At 32.7% G+C, this 12,843-nt stretch overlaps 1 long non-coding RNA gene across 1 annotated transcript; it reads left to right on the plus strand.

Moving 5' to 3' along the window:
* The first annotated feature begins 485 nt into the window (after positions 1-485).
* Positions 486-8,924, plus strand: LOC118192227 (uncharacterized). The gene is made up of 2 exons (XR_004758734.2): positions 486-678; positions 8,298-8,924. It is a non-coding gene; the product is annotated as an uncharacterized LOC118192227 (long non-coding RNA).
* The last annotated feature ends 3,919 nt before the right edge of the window (positions 8,925-12,843 follow it).

Consider the following 12,843-nt stretch of genomic DNA (forward strand, 5'->3'; position numbering starts at 1 on the left):
TCTCAAGAAAATGGCGATCGAAATGTATATATATTATTTTTTTGGTTTCAAACTTTAATTTAAATATTCACACCACATATTAAATATTTTAGCTTTCTTAACAAAATTTTGACTTAGGCTTCAACTATTTTTCACTTTTAATATACCGATACTAAATAGGCTCTACACATTTTTCCTCTGACAGGATAATCAATTAAAAAATAATTTCTTTTTCAACTCGGACTTTTATATAGTATATATATGTAAGACATAACAAAATATGATAGCTGTTTCAGAAAAATAATTGGCGACCTCAAAATTAACATTCTAAATTTGGTGATCTGCCCCTAAATTCATCTCTTCTCACAGGTTCCAGATTTTTCTATCTTACGTAACGTTTTAATGCAGATGCCTCTTGTCCAATCAAATTAATTGTAAACCAAAACTCTGAACTGAAACGTTTCCGACTCCCACCCTTCTTCTGAAAGTACTATAACTTTCCCCTTTTCCGCGTTAGCTCTCCTGCTGGTAAGACGCTTTTAATCCATGCTGCTGCCGCTTACATGCTTAAGATGAAGTCGTACTTCAAAATGCAACTACTGTGATTTTTCAAGATACGTTGTGCTAAATTGCGTCATCATGCTTTCCACTCTGCCACCTTCGAGCCACTGTGTTCTTCTCAGTCATCTACGCAATATCGTAAGCAGATATATATATAGGGGTTGGGAAAATAATGTGCAATTTAATCCGTTTTCTGTAATTAAAATTATTTTAAATATTAAATTTCTGAATTGGTTAGCTCAGAAACGAGCTAATTTGCTTTCAGATTTCTCGAGAAACAAAGCCCTTCATAAAGATCTTTTTGTTTATTCATATTTCTCGAATTTTTGAGTGTTTTTTTTATGGAAATTCGTTCTTGTTTGGTTTTGGTTTATCTGACTATCTTTAATATTGTTCTCGGTTTCAATTTTGTATTTAATTTAAGTTTACCACAAAATTATATAATTATTAAAGATTTATCACTTTTAAATAAATATCGTGCAGTGACTGTTTGCACTGTTTTGTACTACTTCCTATAGTTCTACTTTTTATATCTGAATATGATATGTGAACTTGATTTAAATTTAAAATTAACTTTAAATTACATGTATGTACGTGCGTATGCAAAACTTGTAAAAATTATTGTTTAAGTCTTTCAATAAACGCTTAGGGCCATCTCTTATATAATTCTTAAGCAAGAATTCTTATGAATCTGTTTACTTAGTTAACAGTAGCCAGTCGGTGCGCAAGATATTGCTGTTGAATTGAATTTCTGGTTTAAGTGCGAAAAACATGATATTTAATAAATAAAGGTAACACACTAAACGTTAAAAACGTAAAAAAAAAAAAAAAAAAAAACCCCTCCTTTGGTCGTAATATAAAGAGATGTTCTGAGTATAACCAACTGCATGAGACTATGGGACAGTACCCAGCTATTCCGTAGCTTCCTTTAACAGGCAAAGAGGAACCACAATAACACCAAAATGCTTCAAAAATTATGAACTGCACGTTTTTTAAGAGCTTGTATTCTCAACTAAAACATGGTTGCTACAAAAGGAAATTTATCCCCAAAATGGTTTGGTTTACGTGATTACGGCAAAGCCTCGGGGCTATCTGCCTAAGGAGGGATGCCTTCATGAAGAACTTTTTAAGGGAAACTGGCTCGTATACACGTAACACATGGGAAAAACCGCGAAAACACCCATGCAGCCTCAACCACCCAAACCTCGAACCGAACTACCATTGTTCAGCGACTTGATCGCTTGATCGCTGGTGTGCCTCAAAAAATGGAGCCTTTGTTGTAGGCATGATGCAATAAATCAAATTCATTAAGAAGTATGGAATCTTAATTATAGCGTTATTAAAATACACTAAAATAACTTTGAACTACACACTTTGTCTACTACACACTAAAATAACTTTGAAACCTATTTCATTTCGTGTATATTTCAATCCATATATGTATGCATATATATATATATTTCAAATCTATAAAATGAACTAAGCTTCGAATATAATTAAATGATTGTTATTAAAAGAAAACCTAAAAAAAATTTAAAAAAAAAAAAAAAAAAACCTGCAAAGCAGGCAAGTAAGAATTTATACAATACATATGCATACACGAAATCGAACAGATCTAAATCAAGGAAGTGCATTAATCAGATGTAGTAATGTGAACAAGCAAGAAACGATGAAGTAATTTAAAGATATCTTAAAAGGATAGCAGAAATTAAATTTCTTTATTTTTAAATTGAGAAACCATCAAAGAAAGCCTATTAATATCACTACCAAAAGCAATTTTTGCAAACATATGACACATCCCCCAGATTCTTAGAGATTTCAAAAAATATGTATGCTTATTTTGTTAAAAGTAAAGCAAAAATATGCAACATACCTATAGTCATATTGTGTACATAATTAAACTTCGTAGAATGCTTCAGCTTATAGTTTCATACACAGTTACATAAAATGAAATGCTTACGAATACTAAGTCTCATTCTGAAAGCTGTTTGGACCAAAAGCGTTTGGTTTGGTTTATTTAATTATGGCAAAGCATACTAGGGCTATCTGCCTAAGGGGAGGGATGCCTTCGTGGAGGACTTTCTAAGGGTAACTGACTCGTATACACGTTACCCATGAGGAAAACCACGAAAACACCCATGCAGCCAGCCCGTTCGCGGGATTCGAACCTCGGACCGAACTACCAGTGTTCCGCGACTTTACCGCTCGGCCGCTGGTGGGCTTCCAAGAGCGTTTGATGCTTTATAGTTATTTCTGCCAGGGCTGTTGTAACTATTCCGGTTTATAAATTGTCTTATTTTCATGATGACCTTGTATTACATGCTAACTTTCTTTTTATATAGTCATAAATAATAAAGAATAATACTGCTTAACGTAGCAAAGGAAGAAAGGACAATAATGCGCGTTATAAACTGCAGTGTAAAATAAAATAACTAAATAGGTCAAAGTATTCGCCTAGCGGAATCCGGTATTTTTGAAAAAGAAGTTAGTTCTAAAAGATTATATAAGCAATCTTGATGATGTAAATAGAAAAATTTAAAAATATATTTGGAAAGCATATAAAAAATTAAACACAAAAATATATAAATAAATAAACGGGAATATGAATTTTTCTACAAACCGCCGTCTCAACGGAAGGAGAAGGGGAGCGTGACTTGACAATATTCTAGTTTCATATCTGAATTGCTCAAAGAAAACCTTAAATAGATTTATACTAATCAATAAGTAAATTAATAATGTTCCTGTAAAATAAATTTATAAGTATCACACAATGAGTTTGTACATAATATTTTAATTTGTATATATATATATGCATATATGTATTTATATACGCTTAAAAATTATTGTGAAAAATGAGCAACATTAATGTACATTCGATCTTAAAAATTAGTTTAAGTTTATGCTTTACGCATGCTAAAGTTTAGTTTAGTATGCCATAGCTACATTACTAATGAGCTAAGAATCTCGGTTCATATTGTCTACTACACACTTCTTCAAAGCTTTTAAATTTTTAACAACATGCTTACGAAACTGAAGACTGAATAAGACATTCGCAAAGCTAAACATCAGCAAGCGAACCCAGCTACGTCCCCGGTCTCTTCTTCCGGTTTCAGTCGCCCACCGCCCACGAGCGGTAAAGTCGCTGAACTCCTGGTAATTCGGTCCGAGGTTCGAATCCCACGAACGGGCTGGCTGCATGGGCGTTTTCGTGGTTTTCCCCATCTGTAACGTGTATACGAGCCAGTTTCCCTTAGAAAGTCCTTCACGAAAACATCCCTCCCTTCAGGCAGATAGCCCTTGTGTGCTTTGCCATAATTAAATACACCAAACACACCAAACACCGGTTTCAATTGCGAGAACCTGAAGAACCTCTGGCCTTGAGACTTCGTAGGCTCCCTCGGCAAGATTCGAACCGTGGATTTTCCAGTGCTAGTTGACATGTTAACAATCTATATCACAAGGAAGGGAATGGGATAAGTCTTTACATTATCCCAAATTTAAAGGGCAAATGGGGTAAAGCAGGACACCTTGTCGACCAAATAATCGTCATGAAAAATTATCATTAATTCTATTTTACTTCAGGCTCCCATGCAGAAACTATTAGGTTTTCTTCAGAGTAAGAAATGGGGAAAATCGACTCTGCCTTCTTCAGGTTTAAACCACGAATCTTCCAGTGCTAGGTGGACGTGCTTACCGCTTAGACCATGACAGCATACATGTAGAATGCAATAATTCTTTATACAGAAACAAATAATCTGAAGTCACATCTTTGAATACGAAGTTCGAAAGTTGGGTTTTAATAGTGGTGCCCGAATAGCAAAGTGAAACTCTTTGATAAATAGTGATTTTATTAGAGGGGGGGGAAAGCAAAATTTTTTACAAGCTTCAGAAAATTTCATCCCCAAAAATACTTTGTATTATGTGAATTTTTAAAGCATTAATAAAACTATTTTTGTCAATTAAATTTGTAAAGTTGTCAGTAAGAATGCAAAAGATAAAGCGAAACATGAGTAAATAATCTTTACATGTTGAATGTTATGTCAGCATCAGTATTGGAACCTAATTTGTTGTTGCAGTACTCATAAACATTAGAAATAAGTATAACTAGTAATTCATCTAAAATGTTTATAAAAAAACTGTTGAAGTGAAAATTTAAATATTGTTATGTAAACAAATGTATTGTTAATTTTTCTTCAGATAAAAATATTGGAACAATGTCAGTCATCATTCAAAGTGATAGAAATTTAGGATTATCATAAGCTTACTGTTATTAAGCGTGCTTTAATATCCAAGCAAAAATGTGATGATGATTTCAAAGAATATGTTGATTTTGAAAATTTTCTTTCAGGATAAGAGCAGAAATAGAGTTATCGATTACTATTAAAAATGCATTTGAAATATTTTATTGAATATTTTTTTATTGCTTTGTTAAAATCTTTGCCTGTTAAATTTTATCGTTTGATTAACCTTTTTGAAATATTATCTAAGCTTTCCTTTTTAAGAGAAATATTTTTTTTATAAAGATGCATAGAATTTTCTTTATTTATCCATGTTGTAAAATATTCTGTTTGAATGTATATATTTGAAATATTCTGTTTGGACAAACTTGGTATTTAAAAATGCTCTTTTTTATTTCATTTATTTTTATTTAATTATTTAAAATAATATATATTGAACTTGAACAGTTATGTTTATTATGCACACTGTTATGACTGCTGCACGAAGCTGCTAAAAAATGTCAAAAATTTAGAGATTTTGTTTTGTATACTGATTCAGTTTAACATCAAGCTGCTGCAAAATCTGAATTTTATAAAATTCTCTGCATTTTCTCTGACAAACGGGGAATAAACTTACTTAACCAACAGTGAAAAATTGCTACTTCGCTTACTTAACCAAGAGTAACCAATTCCAATCTGTGTTTTTCCAAAGATACAACGTTAATTCGTTGAATTTCTCAAGGTCTTGCGATTTTGCCAAACTGGTAGTATTTTTTACAGCTGAATGACAACAGTATTGATCTCTTAACCCGTCTGATAATCCTGCAAAATCATATTTTCATATTTATTTAGGCGGAACGGAAATGACTTAAAAGAAAAGTTACTGATTTTAACAAATAACGTAATGTGTAACTTTTCCTATAAAGTAAAAATTTTGCATGTAAATTTTAAAATTTATTCATTAATACCATGTATTTAAAATAACAGCAAATAAGAGACTTTTTTTTTTTTTTTTTTTTTTTTTTTATCTGAAGTGGTTAAGCGGTGCTATTCAGATTGTTTTTGTGTCTGTTTGAATCTTCTGCTAAAGAAAGCTCGACTGTTTAAAAGTATAAGTAATTATTTCTAACCAATTAAAATTTCAGCTAAATTTTATTTCTTCATGCACCATTTTGTTAGTGGTAAATATGGCAAAATATTAAATGATAAGAGTGACTAACATTCAGTTCATTCTTCGTTTGGCATCAGTAATTTATAGATGCATTAGCTTCTTTCATAACTGGAAAATGTAACACTAATTCGAGTACCTATTTTTTTTTCTTTGTTTACTTATAATCACCCTCGTTATCAACAACCTTTTGCCATCTAGTGTGCAGATTTTCAATCCCCAAACCGATATAAATCAATTGGTTTTTGAGTAAAATATCTCGAGATGGCATTTTGGATATCATCCAAATTTTCAAATTTTTTGTCACTAAGAAAATGTAGGGACCGGAATAAATGGAAATCCGAGTGTGTGACATCGGGCGAGTATGGTGGGCGATGCAGCACCTCTCATCCCAATTCATTCATTTTTTTCCAGTGTCGGTCTTGCACAGTGCGGTCTTGCATTGTCGTGTTGCAGAATGATGCCTTTTCTATTGACAATCGCCGGATATTTTTCGATTAAAGATTCGTTCACTCGATCCAGTTGTTCACAATAAAGATCTGCATTAACAGTTTGACCAGGTTTCAGCAATTCAAAATGAACAATTCAGCGAATACTCCACCAAATACACAGAAGCGCCTTTTTGGGATGTAAACCCTTTGTAACACCTATTAAAACTGCCTTTTGCGTTTTGGATTATCATATAGGACCCCTTTTTCGTCTCCAGTAATCAAATGATCAAAAAACGGTTCTGTATGGTGCCGTTGAAGCAATACGTTGCATGTGATGGATCGGTTGGCTTTGTTTTCTTCGGACAGATTATGGGGGACTCAAACACCTGCTTTGCTTATTTTTCCATTCTGCTTTAAATGTTTTTGGATAGTCGAACAAGGTTGGTTAAGAGTGTTTGACATGGATTTGCTTACACTTCTGCCCTTAGCATGTTGTTGTCGACATGCGCAGAAACGACATTACTTTCCGGTCCCCCTATTATAATTTATTGTCGTCGAGGGTAATGAGTATTGCCGGATATGCTTTACTTCTTAGAATAGAAGAAAAAGGGGAAAAATCAAGATAATTGTGAGAAGCACAGGTTCTGGAATTTCTTTGAATATTTTTACAAGTGAAATTGGTTTTTGTTTTGTGTAATGTAAAAGTTATTTTTTGATTGAATAATTTTAACTATTTCACTTATTTTACTTATGAAATCATCCAAAATAACATTCTGTTTTTGAAACATCCATTTTTTAATTCAAATAATATGCAGAGGGCTATTTGTATTTTATCTTTTTTGGAATTATTTTAGGTAGCTTTTAAGTGCCTATAGTTCAATACAACAAGCAAGTTTAATAAATTTTAGTTAAATATTTAATTTATAGTTATTTCAATATAAGTGTTAATATTCGTTTAAGATAAAAGTAATAAAGCTAAAGAAAATTTTCAGTTCAAATTCTCAGAATATCAGCTTTTGATATTTATTAATAACTGTGTATGCAACTGCTCCAGTTTATTATTATTATTATTATTATTATTATTATTATTATTATTATTATTACTTAAGACTGCATCAGTATTCAAAATGTACTCTTCCAGGCTGTTACAAACTGTTGCATTTCTGAAAAGTTGCTACCTCGCTTACTTAACCAACAGTGTTCTTTGCAATCACGTCACTATATCAAAGGTTTCCAGTGGGATCGGTTCCTTAGGGGCTTTTGAAATTTTAAAAGGGGGCATTGATGATCTGGGCGTCGATAGTCGAGTATGCAATGGCAATTTATCAGCATAGTCAAGATCCCATTGATTACAAAAATGCATATGTATGCAAGTTTTGGATTTTAAAAGTCAGACAAGAGAAATGTCCCAGAAGTTGTTATTGAACCAACATTATTGCTTCTTCACTCTTCTTACCTAGTATAAGTAGGCTTGAGTCGAGTCAATAATTTACTATTGGAAAACAAGAAACAGGTTGAGTACTTCTGTAGGACTTGATTTAAGAATCGATTTTATGCCAAACATTAAAAAATTATATCACTACACCAAGCACAGCCATCACATTAATTCAAATTGAGCTTTTGAACAGTTAAAATCTGATATGTTCCTGAAAGCTTGTTTATATTTCTAAAATTTAAAAAAAATAATACAAAAAATAATAACACATAAATCTAATAAACCATTTTTAAAAATAGTGTGTAAAAAGTAGTAGTGGCCAAGCCGAAGTAGTGTAGTATTGCAATGATATTACATACTTGCTATCATAAATTATAATGGTAACATGAGTCATGATATGTGTATGAGAATAATGAAAGAAAAATATATATAAAGGTTATATGAAGGATTAAATAATGCATGATGTTATGTAGCTGTGTATTAATACTTGTACTTCTTTTCTTTAGGTTCCTTCAATCGTTGATGTAAGTTGGACTCAGTGATGGTGTACAGGTACTAAGTGTGTAAGATATAGGTACTCAGTCATAGTGTGCAGGCGTAAGATACAGGTACTCAGTTGATGGTGCAACTCATAATGGATCAAGTGGCGCATTATGAGCTGCACCATCACTGAATACAGAACACTGAAATCTGCAACAAGTGCAACACGCATTTCATCATGAGAAGCCAGCATCAGTTAATCCAAGGGTGTGCTGTACCTCCTAGGACAATACAAGACCACACGTGGCAAGGCAGATCAGATTTACCATTCAGCTACTTGGCTGGAAATCATTGTGCTTTTCGGATCTACTGCCCACAAATTACAGCCTTTCCATTCAAGGACCTCTCCTTCAACAATGAGGCAGACTTGCAGCGAGTATTCGTGGACTTTTCCTCATCCATGATCCCCAAGTTTTATTGCCAGGGCTTTGGCAAAGGATGTGGTATGTTGATGGAGATTACTTTGATACCTAATGCTGAGTACCATGCGCTATACGTCTGTCTATTCTAATGATCACGAATGGCAAGAACTGGTTACCATATGTATAAGACTACCACAACTAAATTATTGAATAAAAAATTCTAAATTTGGGTTTCATGATGCCGTTAACTGCCTGTAGAAATTTGCGAAAACTTTTCAGAAATGTATTACGTGTATGAATAACTGTTGCATGCATGAGTGCTTTCTGATATTTTTGCGATTATTTATTGGTTGATTCCACCAGCGTCCGAGTGGCAAAAACAGCTCAAATCTGGCAGTTCCAGGGTTTGCGGTTTACCAGGTTTTGAGCCCCGGTAAACCGGCTGGCTGCATGGACGTTTTCGTGTGTAACTTGGATATGAATGTCTCCTTTTCCGCATAATGCCTAATGGCGGAGCACGTTATAAATAAATAAATATTTATTGGTAGAGTACTCCAGAATGTTGGCCTGTAAAGTGCTTTTTGTTAATACTTATAAGAAATTGTAATATATCGCATGTGCTTGAAAAGTAAATTTATCCTACGTATCTAATTTATTTCACACAATTAAAGGTTTCAAGTTAGAAAGTTCAAAGTGTGTAAATATTGTAAGCTTTCAATATTTTATTGATATATATATATTGTTTCTACATAAGCATAATAATGTATGCTAGTTATTCAGAAGTACTTTTTATTAAATTCTGAAAAATAATGATTGAAATATATATAAAAATACATTAACATTTGACAGGTTATATGAGTAGCTACGTGTTATTTAATTAAAATTGTTAAGCAGAATATAAGTGATATACGCTAATTCTTATTTGTACTATCGTACTTTCTCAACGCAACTTCGACTACATTCTAATTTCTTATGAAAATATGCTTACATGTATGTCGGTACAATATTCAGTATAAAATATTTCTTAAGTTGTAGAGACATTAGGATTTTTTTGGAAGCAAGAGAGATTGAAAAATTAGCAGCGCCTTCTCCGGGACTCGAACCGCGGACCTCTCAATTACGCGCTGAGCTTGCAGACCACTACACCACAAAGGCTCGCTAAGAAGGCGGCAGAAATACCTTATATACAACACCTTTTAAAGGGCGACTGGGGTTTTTAGGGGACCCAATCGCCAAATCCTGGGTGAGGAGAATCATCATCCAACACGCTTTTAGTTCGGGCGCCACTGTAGAGTCATTAGGATTTTTTTTTGGAAGCAAGAGAGATTGAAAATTAGCAAAGCCTCCGCCGGGAATCGAACCGCAGACCTCTCAATTGCGCGCTGAGCATGCAGACCACTACACCACAAAGACTCGCTAAGAAAACGGGAAAAATATCTTATAAAGTATTTAATTTCCTCATGTAGCAGTTGCACAAAATTTGTCTATGTTGACTTAAATGTGTACTTCATTAAGGCTTTGGAGTCATAATTTTAACTTATATTTTTTCACTAATATATTTCACACTAAATGTTTACGCTTTTACATAACGTTTACCAAGAGATTTACATTACATTTAGTCTTCAGAAAAATGTAATTTGTTTTTGAATAAATAGAACTATTTGAATAGTTTCGTAAATTTTTTTTTTGTCCCTTAGGTATAATTAGAGATTACATTTTTAGCACGCTTCATAATGCATTTTAACGTACCGTAAATGAAATAAATATCATAAAGGAACATTTTGAAAGGTCTTTATAGTCTATAGGCTTGTGATGAAAAATCTACAATCAAAACTAACTTTTCTGTAGGGAGAGAAACAAGGGAAACTTCACAAATCCTGGCATACACTTCTGCAGAATCTCCAAATTTTAATAGGTTATAAAAGTAAGTATCAAGGAATGTGAATAAAAAATAAGTATTATGTTTGAAATAATTTGTTTTTTATACCTTATCGTAATTAGCTAAATATTTGTTAATTACACATTAGAAATAATGTATAATTTCAATTTTATTAGGGGAAAGCAGTTTCAGTTTAGAGTTTAAATACTGGAGGGCTTAAATCTATTCTCGCTGTGTATGTTTGTAGAATAGCAAATCAGTGTGAGATAAAAGCTGTGCTTGATTATACTGTTTAAAAATTATCGTCCAGACACACTGTAATAAATCATTAGAGTTCAGGTATATAATGTGATAAAATTATGTAACACTAAAATTAACAATTATATAACATTAAAGAAGAAAGTTTCTTGTTTACAGATTTTTCACGAGGGAATGTAAAATAAACCAAGAAATTTCTACGAAAATGATTTAAGTACATTTCATGAGTATGTTAAAATCTCCTTTTTTAATACATACAAGGTATATTTAGTGGAATTAAATTACAAAGGTAGTAATAATAATCAGTGCAATTTAATTTACAAATGAAAGTACATATAACTCAAAGACGAATGTTTAATTAACGGTCTAAGGCTAACGTATTCCCAATCCATGGTGTAATATAGTCCCAGTTCATTGTTCAATATAGCCTCAGTTTATGGTTCAATATATTCCTAACTCATAGTTCAACATTCCTCATTCATGGTTCAATGTACTGCCAAATCATGGTTCAACATATTACAAAATAATGGTTCAGCCAAAGCACCAAAATAATGGATCAATGTTTCACCATCTTTTTTTGGTTGCAACATTTTTAGCCCCATAATTTTGTGAATCCTCCAACCAAATTTTTAAGAAAGTATTAATCCATCGACAGTAACCATTGATAAATTTATGAAGAATTCTTATGAATTCATTCATTTTTCTATTTTTGAAGAATTCTTTTTGTGTTAAAATAACACAAATTATGCTTTTGATGTTGGTTGCAAAATAATTTGCATCATAGAAATATTAAATAAAAATATACAAGTACATTTTTGGACTGCGTGCTAGAAAGACCTTACACATCTATCTGATTAATAATTAGTCAATGCTAATAGCAGCTTTCATAATACATTCAATCGAAACAAAAATTTCGCTTCTTTTATTTCTGTGAGCACTGGGAATGAGTTAATCATACTTCTGTAAACTTTTGATGTGACTCTTAAAAAAGCATTATTAAGGATCATCAGCATTATTATGCAATGTCATTTACCCATAAAATAATGAAAATATTTTAAAGTGGTATATATATACTTTCGTATATAATTATATATATATATTCGTATATAATATATATATACTTTCGTATATATATATATACATATATTCGCATATTTTAAAAGTCTACATTCTGTTATTAATTTATCTTTATGCTGAATTTCAAACATTCTCAGTAACATTATATTCACTCAGTTCCTCATAGCTATTCTTATCATAATGAAGTTCCAGATATGCCTTTTAGGGACTTAAATTATGAATTCTATCAAATGCACTTTGTAATATTTTTCTTGTCTGCTGCCTTTCTGCCTTGTTGTATTCTGATAAATAACCAAGTCAGATATAATAACAGTTTGGGTAGCACCATTTCTTTCTTTCTTTCTTTTTTTTTTTTTTTTGTCGGATTACCAACAGATATAAATAGAGATTTTTTTTCATATCATCCTCATAATCGGATTCATAATAATAAGTGATTGCTGCATATCTTAGCATTCTTTATGTTGACAATATCCGCTATTGACATTCGTGCAGCCATGTTAGTGTGCTGTTGTGACTTATCTCATCTGTCTGACAGCAACATCAGAACAAGTCCACGAAATTCATCGTGGCAAGAAGTGCAAGATTGCGCCTGTGGTTGGCAAGAGCCTTGAGGACCATATAGGTGAGGGTACGACTTTGCTAGTTCCGCCCGCAATTTTGATGGAGAGCTTCCCGAGGGAGGGGATGGATCCGACGGTCTCCCAACCCTCTGCCCTTACCATGAACCTCTCGAGAGGACTTTCGGCTCACCATGTATTTAGTGTGCCCCCATGCCCCAGAGAAACTATACATTTACAAACATTCATGTTTTCTCCTGGTTTCAAACCCCGCCCTTTGGTATTGCAGTAGGCTGCCCTAACCACTATATCATATGAGCGACGCGGGCTGCCATTCTTTCGTTAACTGAATGTTTTTATGCGAAAAACCGATGAAATA

Source organism: Stegodyphus dumicola, chromosome X2 (assembly GCF_044657685.1).
Source record: "Stegodyphus dumicola isolate Sdum_Otavi_A_Nest chromosome X2, ASM4465768v1".
NCBI lineage: Eukaryota > Metazoa > Arthropoda > Arachnida > Araneae > Eresidae > Stegodyphus > Stegodyphus dumicola.